At 39.0% G+C, this 15,532-nt stretch overlaps 1 protein-coding gene across 1 annotated transcript in view; it reads left to right on the plus strand.

Annotated features, from left to right (window-relative positions):
• Nucleotides 1-15,532, plus strand: part of BBOF1 (basal body orientation factor 1) — an 89,681-nt gene that overhangs the window by 27,769 nt on the left and 46,380 nt on the right. The window lies entirely within an intron of this gene.

Raw genomic sequence — 15,532 nt, forward strand, 5'->3', positions numbered from 1 at the left:
TAGTTCCCCGATGTGGGGGAGGGGGAGAGGAGAGAAGCAGAGCAGCGGTCACGGGTTTTATATGATTAGTTCCCTGATGTGGGGGAGGGGGGGGGGAGAGAAGCAGAGCAGCGATCACGGGTCATATATGATTAGTTCCCCGATGTGGGGGAGGGGGGAGGAGAGAAGCAGAGCAGCGATCACGGGTCATATATGATTAGTTCCCTGATGTGGGGGAGGGGGGAGGAGAGAAGCAGAGCAGCGATCACGGGTCATATATGATTAGTTCCCCGATGTGGGGGAGGGGGGAGGAGAGAAGCAGAGCAGCACTCACGGGTCATATATGATTAGTTCCCCGATGTGGGGGAGGGAGAGAGGAGAGAAGCAGAGCAGCGGTCACGGGTCATATATGATTAGTTCCCTGATGTGGGGGAGGGGGGGGGGAGAGAAGCAGAGCAGCGATCACGGGTCATATATGATTAGTTCCCTGATGTGGGGGAGGGGGGGAGGAGAGAAGCAGAGCAGCGATCACGGGTCATATATGATTAGTTACCCGATGTGGGGGAGGGGGGGGAGGAGAGAAGCAGAGCAGCGATCACGGGTCATATATGATTAGTTACCCGATGTGGGGGAGGGGGGAGGAGAGAAGCAGAGCAGCGATCACGGGTCATATATGATTAGTTCCCCGATGTGGTGGGGGGGGGGGGGGAGGAGAGAAGCAGAGCAGCGATCACGGGTCATATATGATTAGTTCCCCGATGTGGTGGGGGGGGGGGGGGAGGAGAGAAGCAGAGCAGCGGTCACGGGTCATATATGATTAGTTCCCCGATGTGGGGGAGGGGGAGAGGAGAGAAGCAGAGCAGCGGTCACGGGTCATATATGATTAGTTCCCTGATGTGGGGGAGGGGGGGGGGGAGAAGCAGAGCAGCGATCACGGGTCATATATGATTAGTTCCCCGATGTGGGGGAGGGGGGAGGAGAGAAGCAGAGCAGCACTCACGGGTCATATATGATTAGTTCCCCGATGTGGTGGGGGGGGGGGGAGGAGAGAAGCAGAGCAGCGATCACGGGTCATATATGATTAGTTCCCCGATGTGGTGGGCGGGGGGGGGAGGAGAGAAGCAGAGCAGCACTCACGGGTCATATATGATTAGTTCCTCGATGTGGTGGGGGGGGGGGGAGGAGAGAAGCAGAGCAGCGATCACGGGTCATATATGATTAGTTCCCCGATGTGGTGGGGGGGGGGGGAGGAGAGAAGCAGAGCAGCACTCACGGGTCATATATGATTAGTTCCCCGATGTGGGGGAGGGGGAGAGGAGAGAAGCAGAGCAGCGGTCACGGGTCATATATGATTAGTTCCCTGATGTGGGGGAGGGGGGGAGGAGAGAAGCAGAGCAGCGATCACGGGTCATATATGATTAGTTCCCCGATGTGGGGGAGGGGGGAGGAGAGAAGCAGAGCAGCGGTCACGGGTCATATATGATTAGTTCCCTGATGTGGGGGAGGGGGGGGGGAGAGAAGCAGAGCAGCGATCATGGGTCATATATGATTAGTTCCCCGATGTGGGGGAGGGGGGAGGAGAGAAGCAGAGCAGCGATCACGGGTCATATATGATTAGTTCCCTGATGTGGGGGAGGGGGGAGGAGAGAAGCAGAGCAGCACTCACGGGTCATATATGATTAGTTCCCCGATGTGGTGGGGGGGGGGAGGAGAGAAGCAGAGCAGCGATCACGGGTCATATATGATTAGTTCCCCGATGTGGGGGAGGGGGGAGGAGAGAAGCAGAGCAGCGGTCACGGGTCATATATGATTAGTTCCCTGATGTGGGGGAGGGGGGAGGAGAGAAGCAGAGCAGCACTCACGGGTCATATATGATTAGTTCCCCGATGTGGTGGGGGGGGGGGGAGGAGAGAAGCAGAGCAGCGATCACGGGTCATATATGATTAGTTCCCCGATGTGGTGGGGGGGGGGGGAGGAGAGAAGCAGAGCAGCACTCACGGGTCATATATGATTAGTTCCCCGATGTGGGGGAGGGGGAGAGGAGAGAAGCAGAGCAGCGGTCACGGGTCATATATGATTAGTTCCCTGATGTGGGGGAGGGGGGGAGGAGAGAAGCAGAGCAGCGATCACGGGTCATATATGATTAGTTCCCCGATGTGGGGGAGGGGGGAGGAGAGAAGCAGAGCAGCGGTCACGGGTCATATATGATTAGTTCCCCGATGTGGGGGAGGGGGGGGGAGGAGAGAAGCAGAGCAGCGATCACGGGTCATATATGATTAGTTCCTCGATGTGGTGGGGGGGGGGGAGGAGAGAAGCAGAGCAGCACTCACGGGTCATATATGATTAGTTCCCCGATGTGGGGGAGGGGGAGAGGAGAGAAGCAGAGCAGCGGTCACGGGTCATATATGATTAGTTCCCCGATGTGGGGGAGGAGGGGGGGGGGGAGGAGAGAAGCAGAGCAGCACTCACGGGTCATATATGATTAGTTCCTCGATGTGGTGGGGGGGGGGGGAGGAGAGAAGCAGAGCAGCGGTCACGGGTCATATATGATTAGTTCCCCGATGTGGGGGAGGGGGAGAGGAGAGAAGCAGAGCAGCGGTCACGGGTCATATATGATTAGTTCCCTGATGTGGGGGAGGGGGGAGGAGAGAAGCAGAGCAGCGATCACGGGTCATATATGATTAGTTCCCCGATGTGGGGGAGGGGGAGAGGAGAGAAGCAGAGCAGCGGTCACGGGTCATATATGATTAGTTCCCCGATGTGGGGGAGGGGGAGAGGAGAGAAGCAGAGCAGCGGTCACGGGTCATATATGATTAGTTCCTCGATGTGGTGGGGGGGGGGGAGGAGAGAAGCAGAGCAGCGGTCACGGGTCATATATGATTAGTTCCCCGATGTGGGGAGGGGGGAGGAGAGAAGTAGAGCAGCGGTCACGGGTCATATATGATTAGTTCCCTGATGTGGGGGAGGGGGAGAGGAGAGAAGTAGAGCAGCGGTCACGGGTCATATATGATTAGTTCCCTGATGTGGGGGAGGGGGAGAGGAGAGAAGCAGAGCAGCGGTCACGGGTCATATATGATTAGTTCCCCACCGCGTTGCGGCTGATAACTCATTCGAGGGGGGGGGGGGGGTTAGAATGAGTGAACAAAAAAATATCGATAAATACTGTGAAACCGCCATAAATTAGAAAAATCCTGTGATAAACATTTTTGGTCAACCCCCCAGTAATAGTGCACAGACCCCTAGGGTCACCAGGGACGGCCCCTTCTGGAGTTCATAGAGAGGACCCCAAGGTCCAGCCCCATTACATGTGCGGGAAATAAGTATTGGACACGTCACCATATATATTCTGTATATACAGGGAGGGAAATAAGTATTGGACACGTCACCATATATATTCTATATATACAGGGAGGGAAGTAAGTATTGGACACGTCACCATATATATTCTATATATACAGGGAGGGAAATAAGTATTGGACACGTCACCATATATATTCTATATATACAGGGAGGGGAATAAGTATTGGACACGTCACCATATATATATTCTGTATATACAGGGAGGGAAATAAGTATTGGACACGTCACCATATATATTCTATATATACAGGAAGGGAAATAAGTATTGGACACGTCACCATATATATATTCTGTATATACAGGGAGGGAAATAAGTATTGGACACGTCACCATATATATTCTATATATACAGGAAGGGAAATAAGTATTGGACACGTCACCATATATATTCTATATATACAGGGAGGGAAGTAAGTATTGGACACGTCACCATATATATTCTATATATACAGGGAGGGAAATAAGTATTGGACACGTCACCATATATATTCTATATATACAGGGAGGGGAATAAGTATTGGACACGTCACCATATATATTCTATATATACAGGAAGGGAAATAAGTATTGGACACGTCACCATATATATTCTATATATACAGGGAGGGAAGTAAGTATTGGACACGTCACCATATATATTCTATATATACAGGGAGGGAAATAAGTATTGGACACGTCACCATATATATTCTATATATACAGGAAGGGAAATAAGTATTGGACACGTCACCATATATATTCTGTATATACAGGGAGGGGAATAAGTATTGGACACGTCACCATATATATATTCTATATATACAGGAAGGGAAATAAGTATTGGACACGTCACCATATATATTCTATATATACAGGAAGGGAAATAAGTATTGGACACGTCACCATATATATTCTATATATACAGGGAGGGAAGTAAGTATTGGACACGTCACCATATATATTCTATATATACAGGAAGGGAAATAAGTATTGGACACGTCACCATATATATTCTATATATACAGGAAGGGAAATAAGTATTGGACACGTCACCATATATATATTCTATATATACAGGGAGGGAAATAAGTATTGGACACGTCACCATATATATTCTATATATACAGGGAGGGAAATAAGTATTGGACACGTCACCATATATATTCTGTATACACAGGGAGGGAAGTAAGTATTGGACACGTCACCATATATATTCTGTATATACAGGAAGGGAAATAAGTATTGGACACGTCACCATATATATTCTATATATACAGGGAGGGAAATAAGTATTGGACACGTCACCATATATATTCTGTATATACAGGGAGGGAAATAAGTATTGGACACGTCACCATATATATTCTATATATACAGGGAGGGAAGTAAGTATTGGACACGTCACCATATATATTCTATATATACAGGGAGGGAAGTAAGTATTGGACACGTCACCATATATATTCTATATATACAGGAAGGGAAATAAGTATTGGACACGTCACCATATATATTCTGTATATACAGGAAGGGAAATAAGTATTGGACACGTCACCATATATATTCTGTATATACAGGAAGGGAAATAAGTATTGGACACGTCACCATATATATTCTATATATACAGGAAGGGAAATAAGTATTGGACACGTCACCATATATATATTCTGTATATACAGGGAGGGAAATAAGTATTGGACACGTCACCATATATATTCTATATATACAGGAAGGGAAATAAGTATTGGACACGTCACCATATATATTCTATATATACAGGGAGGGAAGTAAGTATTGGACACGTCACCATATATATTCTGTATATACAGGAAGGGAAATAAGTATTGGACACGTCACCATATATATTCTATATATACAGGGAGGGAAATAAGTATTGGACACGTCACCATATATATTCTGTATATACAGGGAGGGAAATAAGTATTGGACACGTCACCATATATATTCTATATATACAGGGAGGGAAGTAAGTATTGGACACGTCACCATATATATATTCTGTATACACAGGAAGGGAAATAAGTATTGGACACGTCACCATATATATTCTATATATACAGGGAGGGAAGTAAGTATTGGACACGTCACCATATATATTCTATATATACAGGAAGGGAAATAAGTATTGGACACGTCACCATATATATTCTGTATATACAGGAAGGGAAATAAGTATTGGACACGTCACCATATATATTCTGTATATACAGGAAGGGAAATAAGTATTGGACACGTCACCATATATATTCTATATATACAGGAAGGGAAATAAGTATTGGACACGTCACCATATATATATTCTGTATATACAGGGAGGGAAATAAGTATTGGACACGTCACCATATATATTCTATATATACAGGAAGGGAAATAAGTATTGGACACGTCACCATATATATTCTATATATACAGGGAGGGAAGTAAGTATTGGACACGTCACCATATATATTCTGTATATACAGGGAGGGAAATAAGTATTGGACACGTCACCATATATATTCTGTATATACAGGGAGGGAAATAAGTATTGGACACGTCACCATATATATTCTGTATATACAGGGAGGGAAATAAGTATTGGACACGTCACCATATATATTCTATATATACAGGGAGGGAAGTAAGTATTGGACACGTCACCATATATATTCTGTATATACAGGGAGGGAAATAAGTATTGGACACGTCACCATATATATTCTATATATACAGGAAGGGAAATAAGTATTGGACACGTCACCATATATATTCTGTATATACAGGAAGGGAAATAAGTATTGGACACGTCACCATATATATTCTGTATATACAGGAAGGGAAATAAGTATTGGACACGTCACCATATATATTCTATATATACAGGAAGGGAAATAAGTATTGGACACGTCACCATATATATATTCTGTATATACAGGGAGGGAAATAAGTATTGGACACGTCACCATATATATTCTATATATACAGGAAGGGAAATAAGTATTGGACACGTCACCATATATATTCTATATATACAGGGAGGGAAGTAAGTATTGGACACGTCACCATATATATTCTATATATACAGGGAGGGAAGTAAGTATTGGACACGTCACCATATATATTCTGTATATACAGGAAGGGAAATAAGTATTGGACACGTCACCATATATATTCTGTATATACAGGGAGGGAAATAAGTATTGGACACGTCACCATATATATTCTATATATACAGGGAGGGAAGTAAGTATTGGACACGTCACCATATATATTCTGTATATACAGGAAGGGAAATAAGTATTGGACACGTCACCATATATATTCTATATATACAGGAAGGGAAATAAGTATTGGACACGTCACCATATATATATTCTGTATATACAGGGAGGGAAATAAGTATTGGACACGTCACCATATATATTCTATATATACAGGAAGGGAAATAAGTATTGGACACGTCACCATATATATTCTATATATACAGGAAGGGAAATAAGTATTGGACACGTCACCATATATATTCTGTATATACAGGGAGGGAAATAAGTATTGGACACATCACCATATATATTCTATATATACAGGGAGGGAAATAAGTATTGGACACGTCACCATATATATTCTATATATACAGGAAGGGAAATAAGTATTGGACACGTCACCATATATATTCTGTATATACAGGGAGGGAAATAAGTATTGGACACGTCACCATATATATTCTATATATACAGGGAGGGAAATAAGTATTGGACACGTCACCATATATATTCTATATATACAGGAAGGGAAATAAGTATTGGACACGTCACCATATATATTCTGTATATACAGGGAGGGAAATAAGTATTGGACACGTCACCATATATATTCTATATACAGGAAGGGAAATAAGTATTGGACACGTCACCATATATATTCTATATATACAGGGAGGGAAATAAGTATTGGACACGTCACCATATATATTCTGTATATACAGGGAGGAAAATAAGTATTGGGACACGTCACCATATATATTCTGTATACACAGGAAGGGAAATAAGTATTGGACACGTCACCATATATATTCTATATATACAGGAAGGGAAATAAGTATTGGACAACGTCACCATATATATTCTATATACAGGAAGGGAAATAAGTATTGGACACGTCACCATATATATTCTATATCTACAGGGAGGGAAATAAGTATTGGACACGTCACCATATATATTCTGTATATACAGGGAGGAAAATAAGTATTGGACACGTCACCATATATATTCTGTATACACAGGAAGGGAAATAAGTATTGGACACGTCACCATATATATTCTGTATATACAGGGAGGGAAATAAGTATTGGACACGTCACCATATATATTCTATATACAGGAAGGGAAATAAGTATTGGACATGTCACCATATATATTCTATATATACAGGGAGGGAAATAAGTATTGGACACGTCACCATATATATTCTGTATATACAGGGAGGGAAATAAGTATTGGACACGTCACCATATATATTCTGTATATACAGGGAGGGAAATAAGTATTGGACACGTCACCATATATATTCTGTATATACAGGGAGGGAAATAAGTATTGGACACGTCACCATATATATTCTGTATATACAGGGAGGGAAATAAGTATTGGACACGTCACCATATATATTCTGTATATACAGGGAGGGAAATAAGTATTGGACACGTCACCATATATATTCTGTATATACAGGGAGGGAAATAAGTATTGGACACGTCACCATATATATTCTGTATATACAGCAGGGGAAATAAGTATTGGACACATCACCATATATATTCTATATATACAGGGAGGGAAATAAGTATTGGACACGTCACCATATATATTCTGTATATACAGGGAGGGAAATAAGTATTGGACACGTCACCATATATATATTCTGTATATACAGGGAGGGAAATAAGTATTGGACACGTCACCATATATATTCTGTATATACAGGGAGGGAAATAAGTATTGGACACATCACCATATATATTCTATATATACACCAGGGGAAATAAGTATTGGACACGTCACCATATATATTCTATATATACAGGGAGGGAAATAAGTATTGGACACGTCACCATATATATTCTATATATACAGGGAGGGGAATAAGTATTGGACACGTCACCATATATATATTCTATATATACAGGGAGGGAAATAAGTATTGGACACGTCACCATATATATTCTATATATACAGGGAGGGAAGTAAGTATTGGACACGTCACCATATATATATTCTATATATACAGGGAGGGAAATAAGTATTGGACACGTCACCATATATATATTCTATATATACAGGAAGGGAAATAAGTATTGGACACGTCACCATATATATTCTGTATATACAGGAGGGGAATAAGTATTGGACACGTCACCATATATATATTCTATATATACAGGAGGGAATAAGTATTGGACACGTCACCATATATATTCTATATATACAGGGAGGGAAGTAAGTATTGGACACGTCACCATATATATTCTATATACAGGAAGGGAAATAAGTATTGGACACGTCACCATATATATTCTATATATACAGGGAGGGAAGTAAGTATTGGACACGTCACCATATATATTCTATATATACAGGAAGGGAAATAAGTATTGGACACGTCACCATATATATTCTATATATACAGGAGGGAAATAAGTATTGGACACGTCACCATATATATTCTGTATATACAGGAAGGGAAATAAGTATTGGACACGTCACCATATATATATTCTATATATACTGGAGGGAAATAAGTATTGGACAACGTCACCATATATATTCTATATATACAGGGAGGGAAGTAAGTATTGGACACGTCACCATATATATTCTGTATATACAGGAAGGGAAATAAGTATTGGACACGTCACCATATATATTCTGTATATACAGGAAGGGAAATAAGTATTGGACATGTCACCATATATATTCTGTATATACAGGAAGGGAAATAAGTATTGGACACGTCACCATATATATTCTGTATATACAGGGAGGGAAATAAGTATTGGACACGTCACCATATATATTCTATATATACAGGGAGGGAAGTAAGTATTGGACACGTCACCATATATATTCTATATATACAGGGAGGGAAGTAAGTATTGGACACGTCACCATATATATTCTGTATATACAGGAAGGGGAATAAGTATTGGACACGTCACCATATATATATTCTATATATACAGGGAGGGAAATAAGTATTGGACACGTCACCATATATATTCTATATATACAGGGAGGGGAATAAGTATTGGACACGTCACCATATATATATTCTATATATACAGGGAGGGAAATAAGTATTGGACACGTCACCATATATATTCTATATATACAGGGAGGGAAGTAAGTATTGGACACGTCACCATATATATTCTATATATACAGGGAGGGAAATAAGTATTGGACACGTCACCATATATATTCTATATATACAGGAAGGGAAATAAGTATTGGACACGTCACCATATATATTCTGTATATACAGGAAGGGAAATAAGTATTGGACACGTCACCATATATATTCTGTATATACAGGAAGGGAAATAAGTATTGGACACGTCACCATATATATTCTATATATACAGGGAGGGAAGTAAGTATTGGACACGTCACCATATATATTCTATATATACAGGAAGGGAAATAAGTATTGGACACGTCACCATATATATATTCTGTATATACAGGGAGGGAAATAAGTATTGGACACGTCACCATATATATTCTATATATACAGGAAGGGAAATAAGTATTGGACACGTCACCATATATATTCTGTATATACAGGGAGGGAAATAAGTATTGGACACGTCACCATATATATTCTGTATATACAGGGAGGGAAATAAGTATTGGACACGTCACCATATATATTCTGTATTTACAGGGAGGGAAATAAGTATTGGACACGTCACCATATATATTCTATATATACAGGGAGGGAAGTAAGTATTGGACACGTCACCATATATATTCTATATATACAGGGAGGGAAGTAAGTATTGGACACGTCACCATATATATTCTATATATACAGGAAGGGAAATAAGTATTGGACACGTCACCATATATATTCTGTATATACAGGAAGGGAAATAAGTATTGGACACGTCACCATATATATTCTGTATATACAGGAAGGGAAATAAGTATTGGACACGTCACCATATATATTCTATATATACAGGAAGGGAAATAAGTATTGGACACGTCACCATATATATATTCTGTATATACAGGAAGGGAAATAAGTATTGGACACGTCACCATATATATTCTATATATACAGGAAGGGAAATAAGTATTGGACACGTCACCATATATATTCTATATATACAGGGAGGGAAGTAAGTATTGGACACGTCACCATATATATTCTATATATACAGGGAGGGAAGTAAGTATTGGACACGTCACCATATATATTCTGTATATACAGGAAGGGAAATAAGTATTGGACACGTCACCATATATATTCTGTATATACAGGGAGGGAAATAAGTATTGGACACGTCACCATATATATTCTGTATATACAGGAAGGGAAATAAGTATTGGACACGTCACCATATATATTCTATATATACAGGGAGGGAAGTAAGTATTGGACACGTCACCATATATATTCTGTATATACAGGAAGGGAAATAAGTATTGGACACGTCACCATATATATTCTATATATACAGGAAGGGAAATAAGTATTGGACACGTCACCATATATATATTCTGTATATACAGGGAGGGAAATAAGTATTGGACACGTCACCATATATATTCTATATATACAGGAAGGGAAATAAGTATTGGACACGTCACCATATATATTCTATATATACAGGAAGGGAAATAAGTATTGGACACGTCACCATATATATTCTGTATATACAGGGAGGAAATAAGTATTGGACACATCACCATATATATTCTATATATACAGGGAGGGAAATAAGTATTGGACACGTCACCATATATATTCTATATATACAGGAAGGGAAATAAGTATTGGACACGTCACCATATATATTCTGTATATACAGGGAGGGAAATAAGTATTGGACACGTCACCATATATATTCTATATATACAGGGAGGGAAATAAGTATTGGACACGTCACCATATATATTCTATATATACAGGAAGGGAAATAAGTATTGGACACATCACCATATATATTCTGTATATACAGGGAGGGAAATAAGTATTGGACACGTCACCATATATATATTCTATATATACAGGGAGGGAAATAAGTATTGGACACGTCACCATATATATTCTATATATACAGGAAGGGAAATAAGTATTGGACACGTCACCATATATATTCTGTATATACAGGAAGGGAAATAAGTATTGGACACGTCACCATATATATTCTGTATATACAGGGAGGGAAATAAGTATTGGACACGTCACCAGTATATATTCTATATACAGGAAGGGAAATAAGTATGGACACGTCACCATATATATTCTATATATACAGGGAGGGAAATAAGTATTGGACACGTCACCATATATATTCTGTATATACAGGGAGGAAAATAAGTATTGGACACGTCACCATATATATTCTGTATACACAGGAAGGGAAATAAGTATTGGACACGTCACCATATATATTCTGTATACACAGGAAGGGAAATAAGTATTGGACACGTCACCATATATATTCTATATATACAGGAAGGGAAATAAGTATTGGACACGTCACCATATATATTCTATATACAGGAAGGGAAATAAGTATTGGACACGTCACCATATATATTCTATATATACAGGGAGGGAAATAAGTATTGGACACGTCACCATATATATTCTGTATATACAGGGAGGAAAATAAGTATTGGACACGTCACCATATATATTCTGTATACACAGGAAGGGAAATAAGTATTGGACACGTCACCATATATATTCTGTATATACAGGGAGGGAAATAAGTATTGGACACGTCACCATATATATTCTATATACAGGAAGGGAAATAAGTATTGGACATGTCACCATATATATTCTATATATACAGGGAGGGAAATAAGTATTGGACACGTCACCATATATATTCTGTATATACAGGGAGGGAAATAAGTATTGGACACGTCACCATATATATTCTGTATATACAGGGAGGGAAATAAGTATTGGACACGTCACCATATATATTCTGTATATACAGGGAGGGAAATAAGTATTGGACACGTCACCATATATATTCTATATACAGGAAGGGAAATAAGTATTGGACACGTCACCATATATATTCTATATCTACAGGGAGGGAAATAAGTATTGGACACGTCACCATATATATTCTATATATACAGGGAGGGAAATAAGTATTGGACACGTCACCATATATATTCTATATATACAGGAAGGGAAATAAGTATTGGACACGTCACCATATATATTCTGTATATACAGGGAGGGAAATAAGTATTGGACACGTCACCATATATATTCTGTATATACAGCAGGGGAAATAAGTATTGGACACATCACCATATATATTCTATATATACAGGGAGGGAAATAAGTATTGGACACGTCACCATATATATTCTGTATATACAGGGAGGGAAATAAGTATTGGACACGTCACCATATATATATTCTGTATATACAGGGAGGGAAATAAGTATTGGACACGTCACCATATATATTCTGTATATACAGGAAGGGAAATAAGTATTGGACACATCACCATATATATTCTATATATACACCAGGGGAAATAAGTATTGGACACGTCACCATATATATTCTATATATACAGGAAGGGAAATAAGTATTGGACACGTCACCATATATATTCTGTATATACAGGAAGGGAAATAAGTATTGGACACGTCACCATATATATTCTATATATACAGGAAGGGAAATAAGTATTGGACACGTCACCATATATATTCTGTATATACAGGGAGGGAAGTAAGTATTGGACACGTCACCATATATATATTCTGTATATACAGGGAGGGAAATAAGTATTGGACACGTCACCATATATATTCTGTATATACAGGGAGGGAAATAAGTATTGGACACGTCACCATATATATATTCTGTATATACAGGGAGGGAAATAAGTATTGGACACGTCACCATATATATTCTGTATATACAGGGAGGGAAGTAAGTATTGGACACGTCACCATATATATATTCTGTATATACAGGGAGGGAAATAAGTATTGGACACGTCACCATATATATTCTGTATATACAGGGAGGGAAATAAGTATTGGACACGTCACCATATATATTCTATATATACAGGAAGGGAAATAAGTATTGGACACGTCACCATATATATTCTATATATACAGGAAGGGAAATAAGTATTGGACACGTCACCATATATATATTCTGTATATACAGGGAGGGAAATAAGTATTGGACACGTCACCATATATATTCTATATATACAGGGAGGGAAATAAGTATTGGACACGTCACCATATATATTCTGTATATACAGGGAGGGAAATAAGTATTGGACACGTCACCATATATATTTTGTATATATAGGGAGTGAAATAAGTATTGGACACGTCTCCATATATATTCTGTATATACAGGAAGGGAAATAAGTATTGGACACGTCACCATATATATTCTATATATACAGGGAGGGAAGTAAGTATTGGACACGTCACCATATATATTCTGTATATACAGGGAGGGAAATAAGTATTGGACACGTCACCATATATATTCTATATATACAGGGAGGGAAGTAAGTATTGGACACGTCACCATATATATTCTATATATACAGGGAGGGAAATAAGTATTGGACACGTCACCATATATATTCTATATACAGGAAGGGAAATAAGTATTGGACATGTCACCATATATATTCTATATATACAGGAAGGGAAATAAGTATTGGACACATCACCATATATATTCTATATATACAGGGAGGGAAATAAGTATTGGACACGTCACCATATATATTCTATATATACAGGAAGGGAAATAAGTATTGGACACGTCACCATATATATTCTATATATACAGGGAGGGAAATAAGTATTGGACACGTCACCATATATATTCTATATATACAGGGAGGGAAGTAAGTATTGGACACGTCACCATATATATTCTATATATACAGGAAGGGAAATAAGTATTGGACACATCACCATATATATTCTGTATATACAGGAAGGGAAATAAGTATTGGACACGTCACCATATATATTCTATATATACAGGGAGGGAAGTAAGTATTGGACACGTCACCATATATATTCTATATATACAGGGAGGGAAATAAGTATTGGACACGTCACCATATATATTCTATATATACAGGGAGGGAAATAAGTATTGGACACGTCACCATATATATATTCTGTATATACAGGGAGGGAAATAAGTATTGGACACGTCACCATATATATATTCTATATATACAGGAAGGGAAATAAGTATTGGACACGTCACCATATATATTCTATATATACAGGAAGGGAAATAAGTATTGGACACGTCACCATATACTATATATACAGGGAGGGAAGTAAGTATTGGACACGTCTCCATATATATTCTGTATATACAGGAAGGGAAATAAGTATTGTGCACGTCACCATATATATTCTATATATACAGAAAGGGAAATAAGTATTGGACACGTCACCATATATATTCTGTATATACAGCGGGGGAAATAAGTATTGGACACGTCTCCATATATATTCTATATATACAGGAAGGGAAATAAGTATTGGACACGTCACCATATATATATATTCTATATATACAGGGAGGGAAATAAGTATTGGACACGTCACCATATATATTCTATATATACAGGGAGGGGAATAAGTATTGAACACGTCTCCATATATATTCTGTATATACAGGGAGGGAAATAAGTATTGGACACGTCACCATATATATTCTATATATACAGGGAGGGGAATAAGTATTGAACACGTCTCCATATATATTCTATATATACAGGAAGGGAAATAAGTATTGGACACGTCACCATATATATTCTATATATACAGGAAGGGAAATAAGTATTGGGCACGTCACCATATATATTCTATATATACAGGGAGGGAAATAAGTATTGGACACGTCACCATATATATTCTATATATACAGGAAGGGAAAT

Source organism: Hyla sarda, unplaced genomic scaffold (genome assembly GCF_029499605.1).
Source record: "Hyla sarda isolate aHylSar1 unplaced genomic scaffold, aHylSar1.hap1 scaffold_775, whole genome shotgun sequence".
Taxonomy (NCBI): Eukaryota; Metazoa; Chordata; class Amphibia; order Anura; family Hylidae; genus Hyla; species Hyla sarda.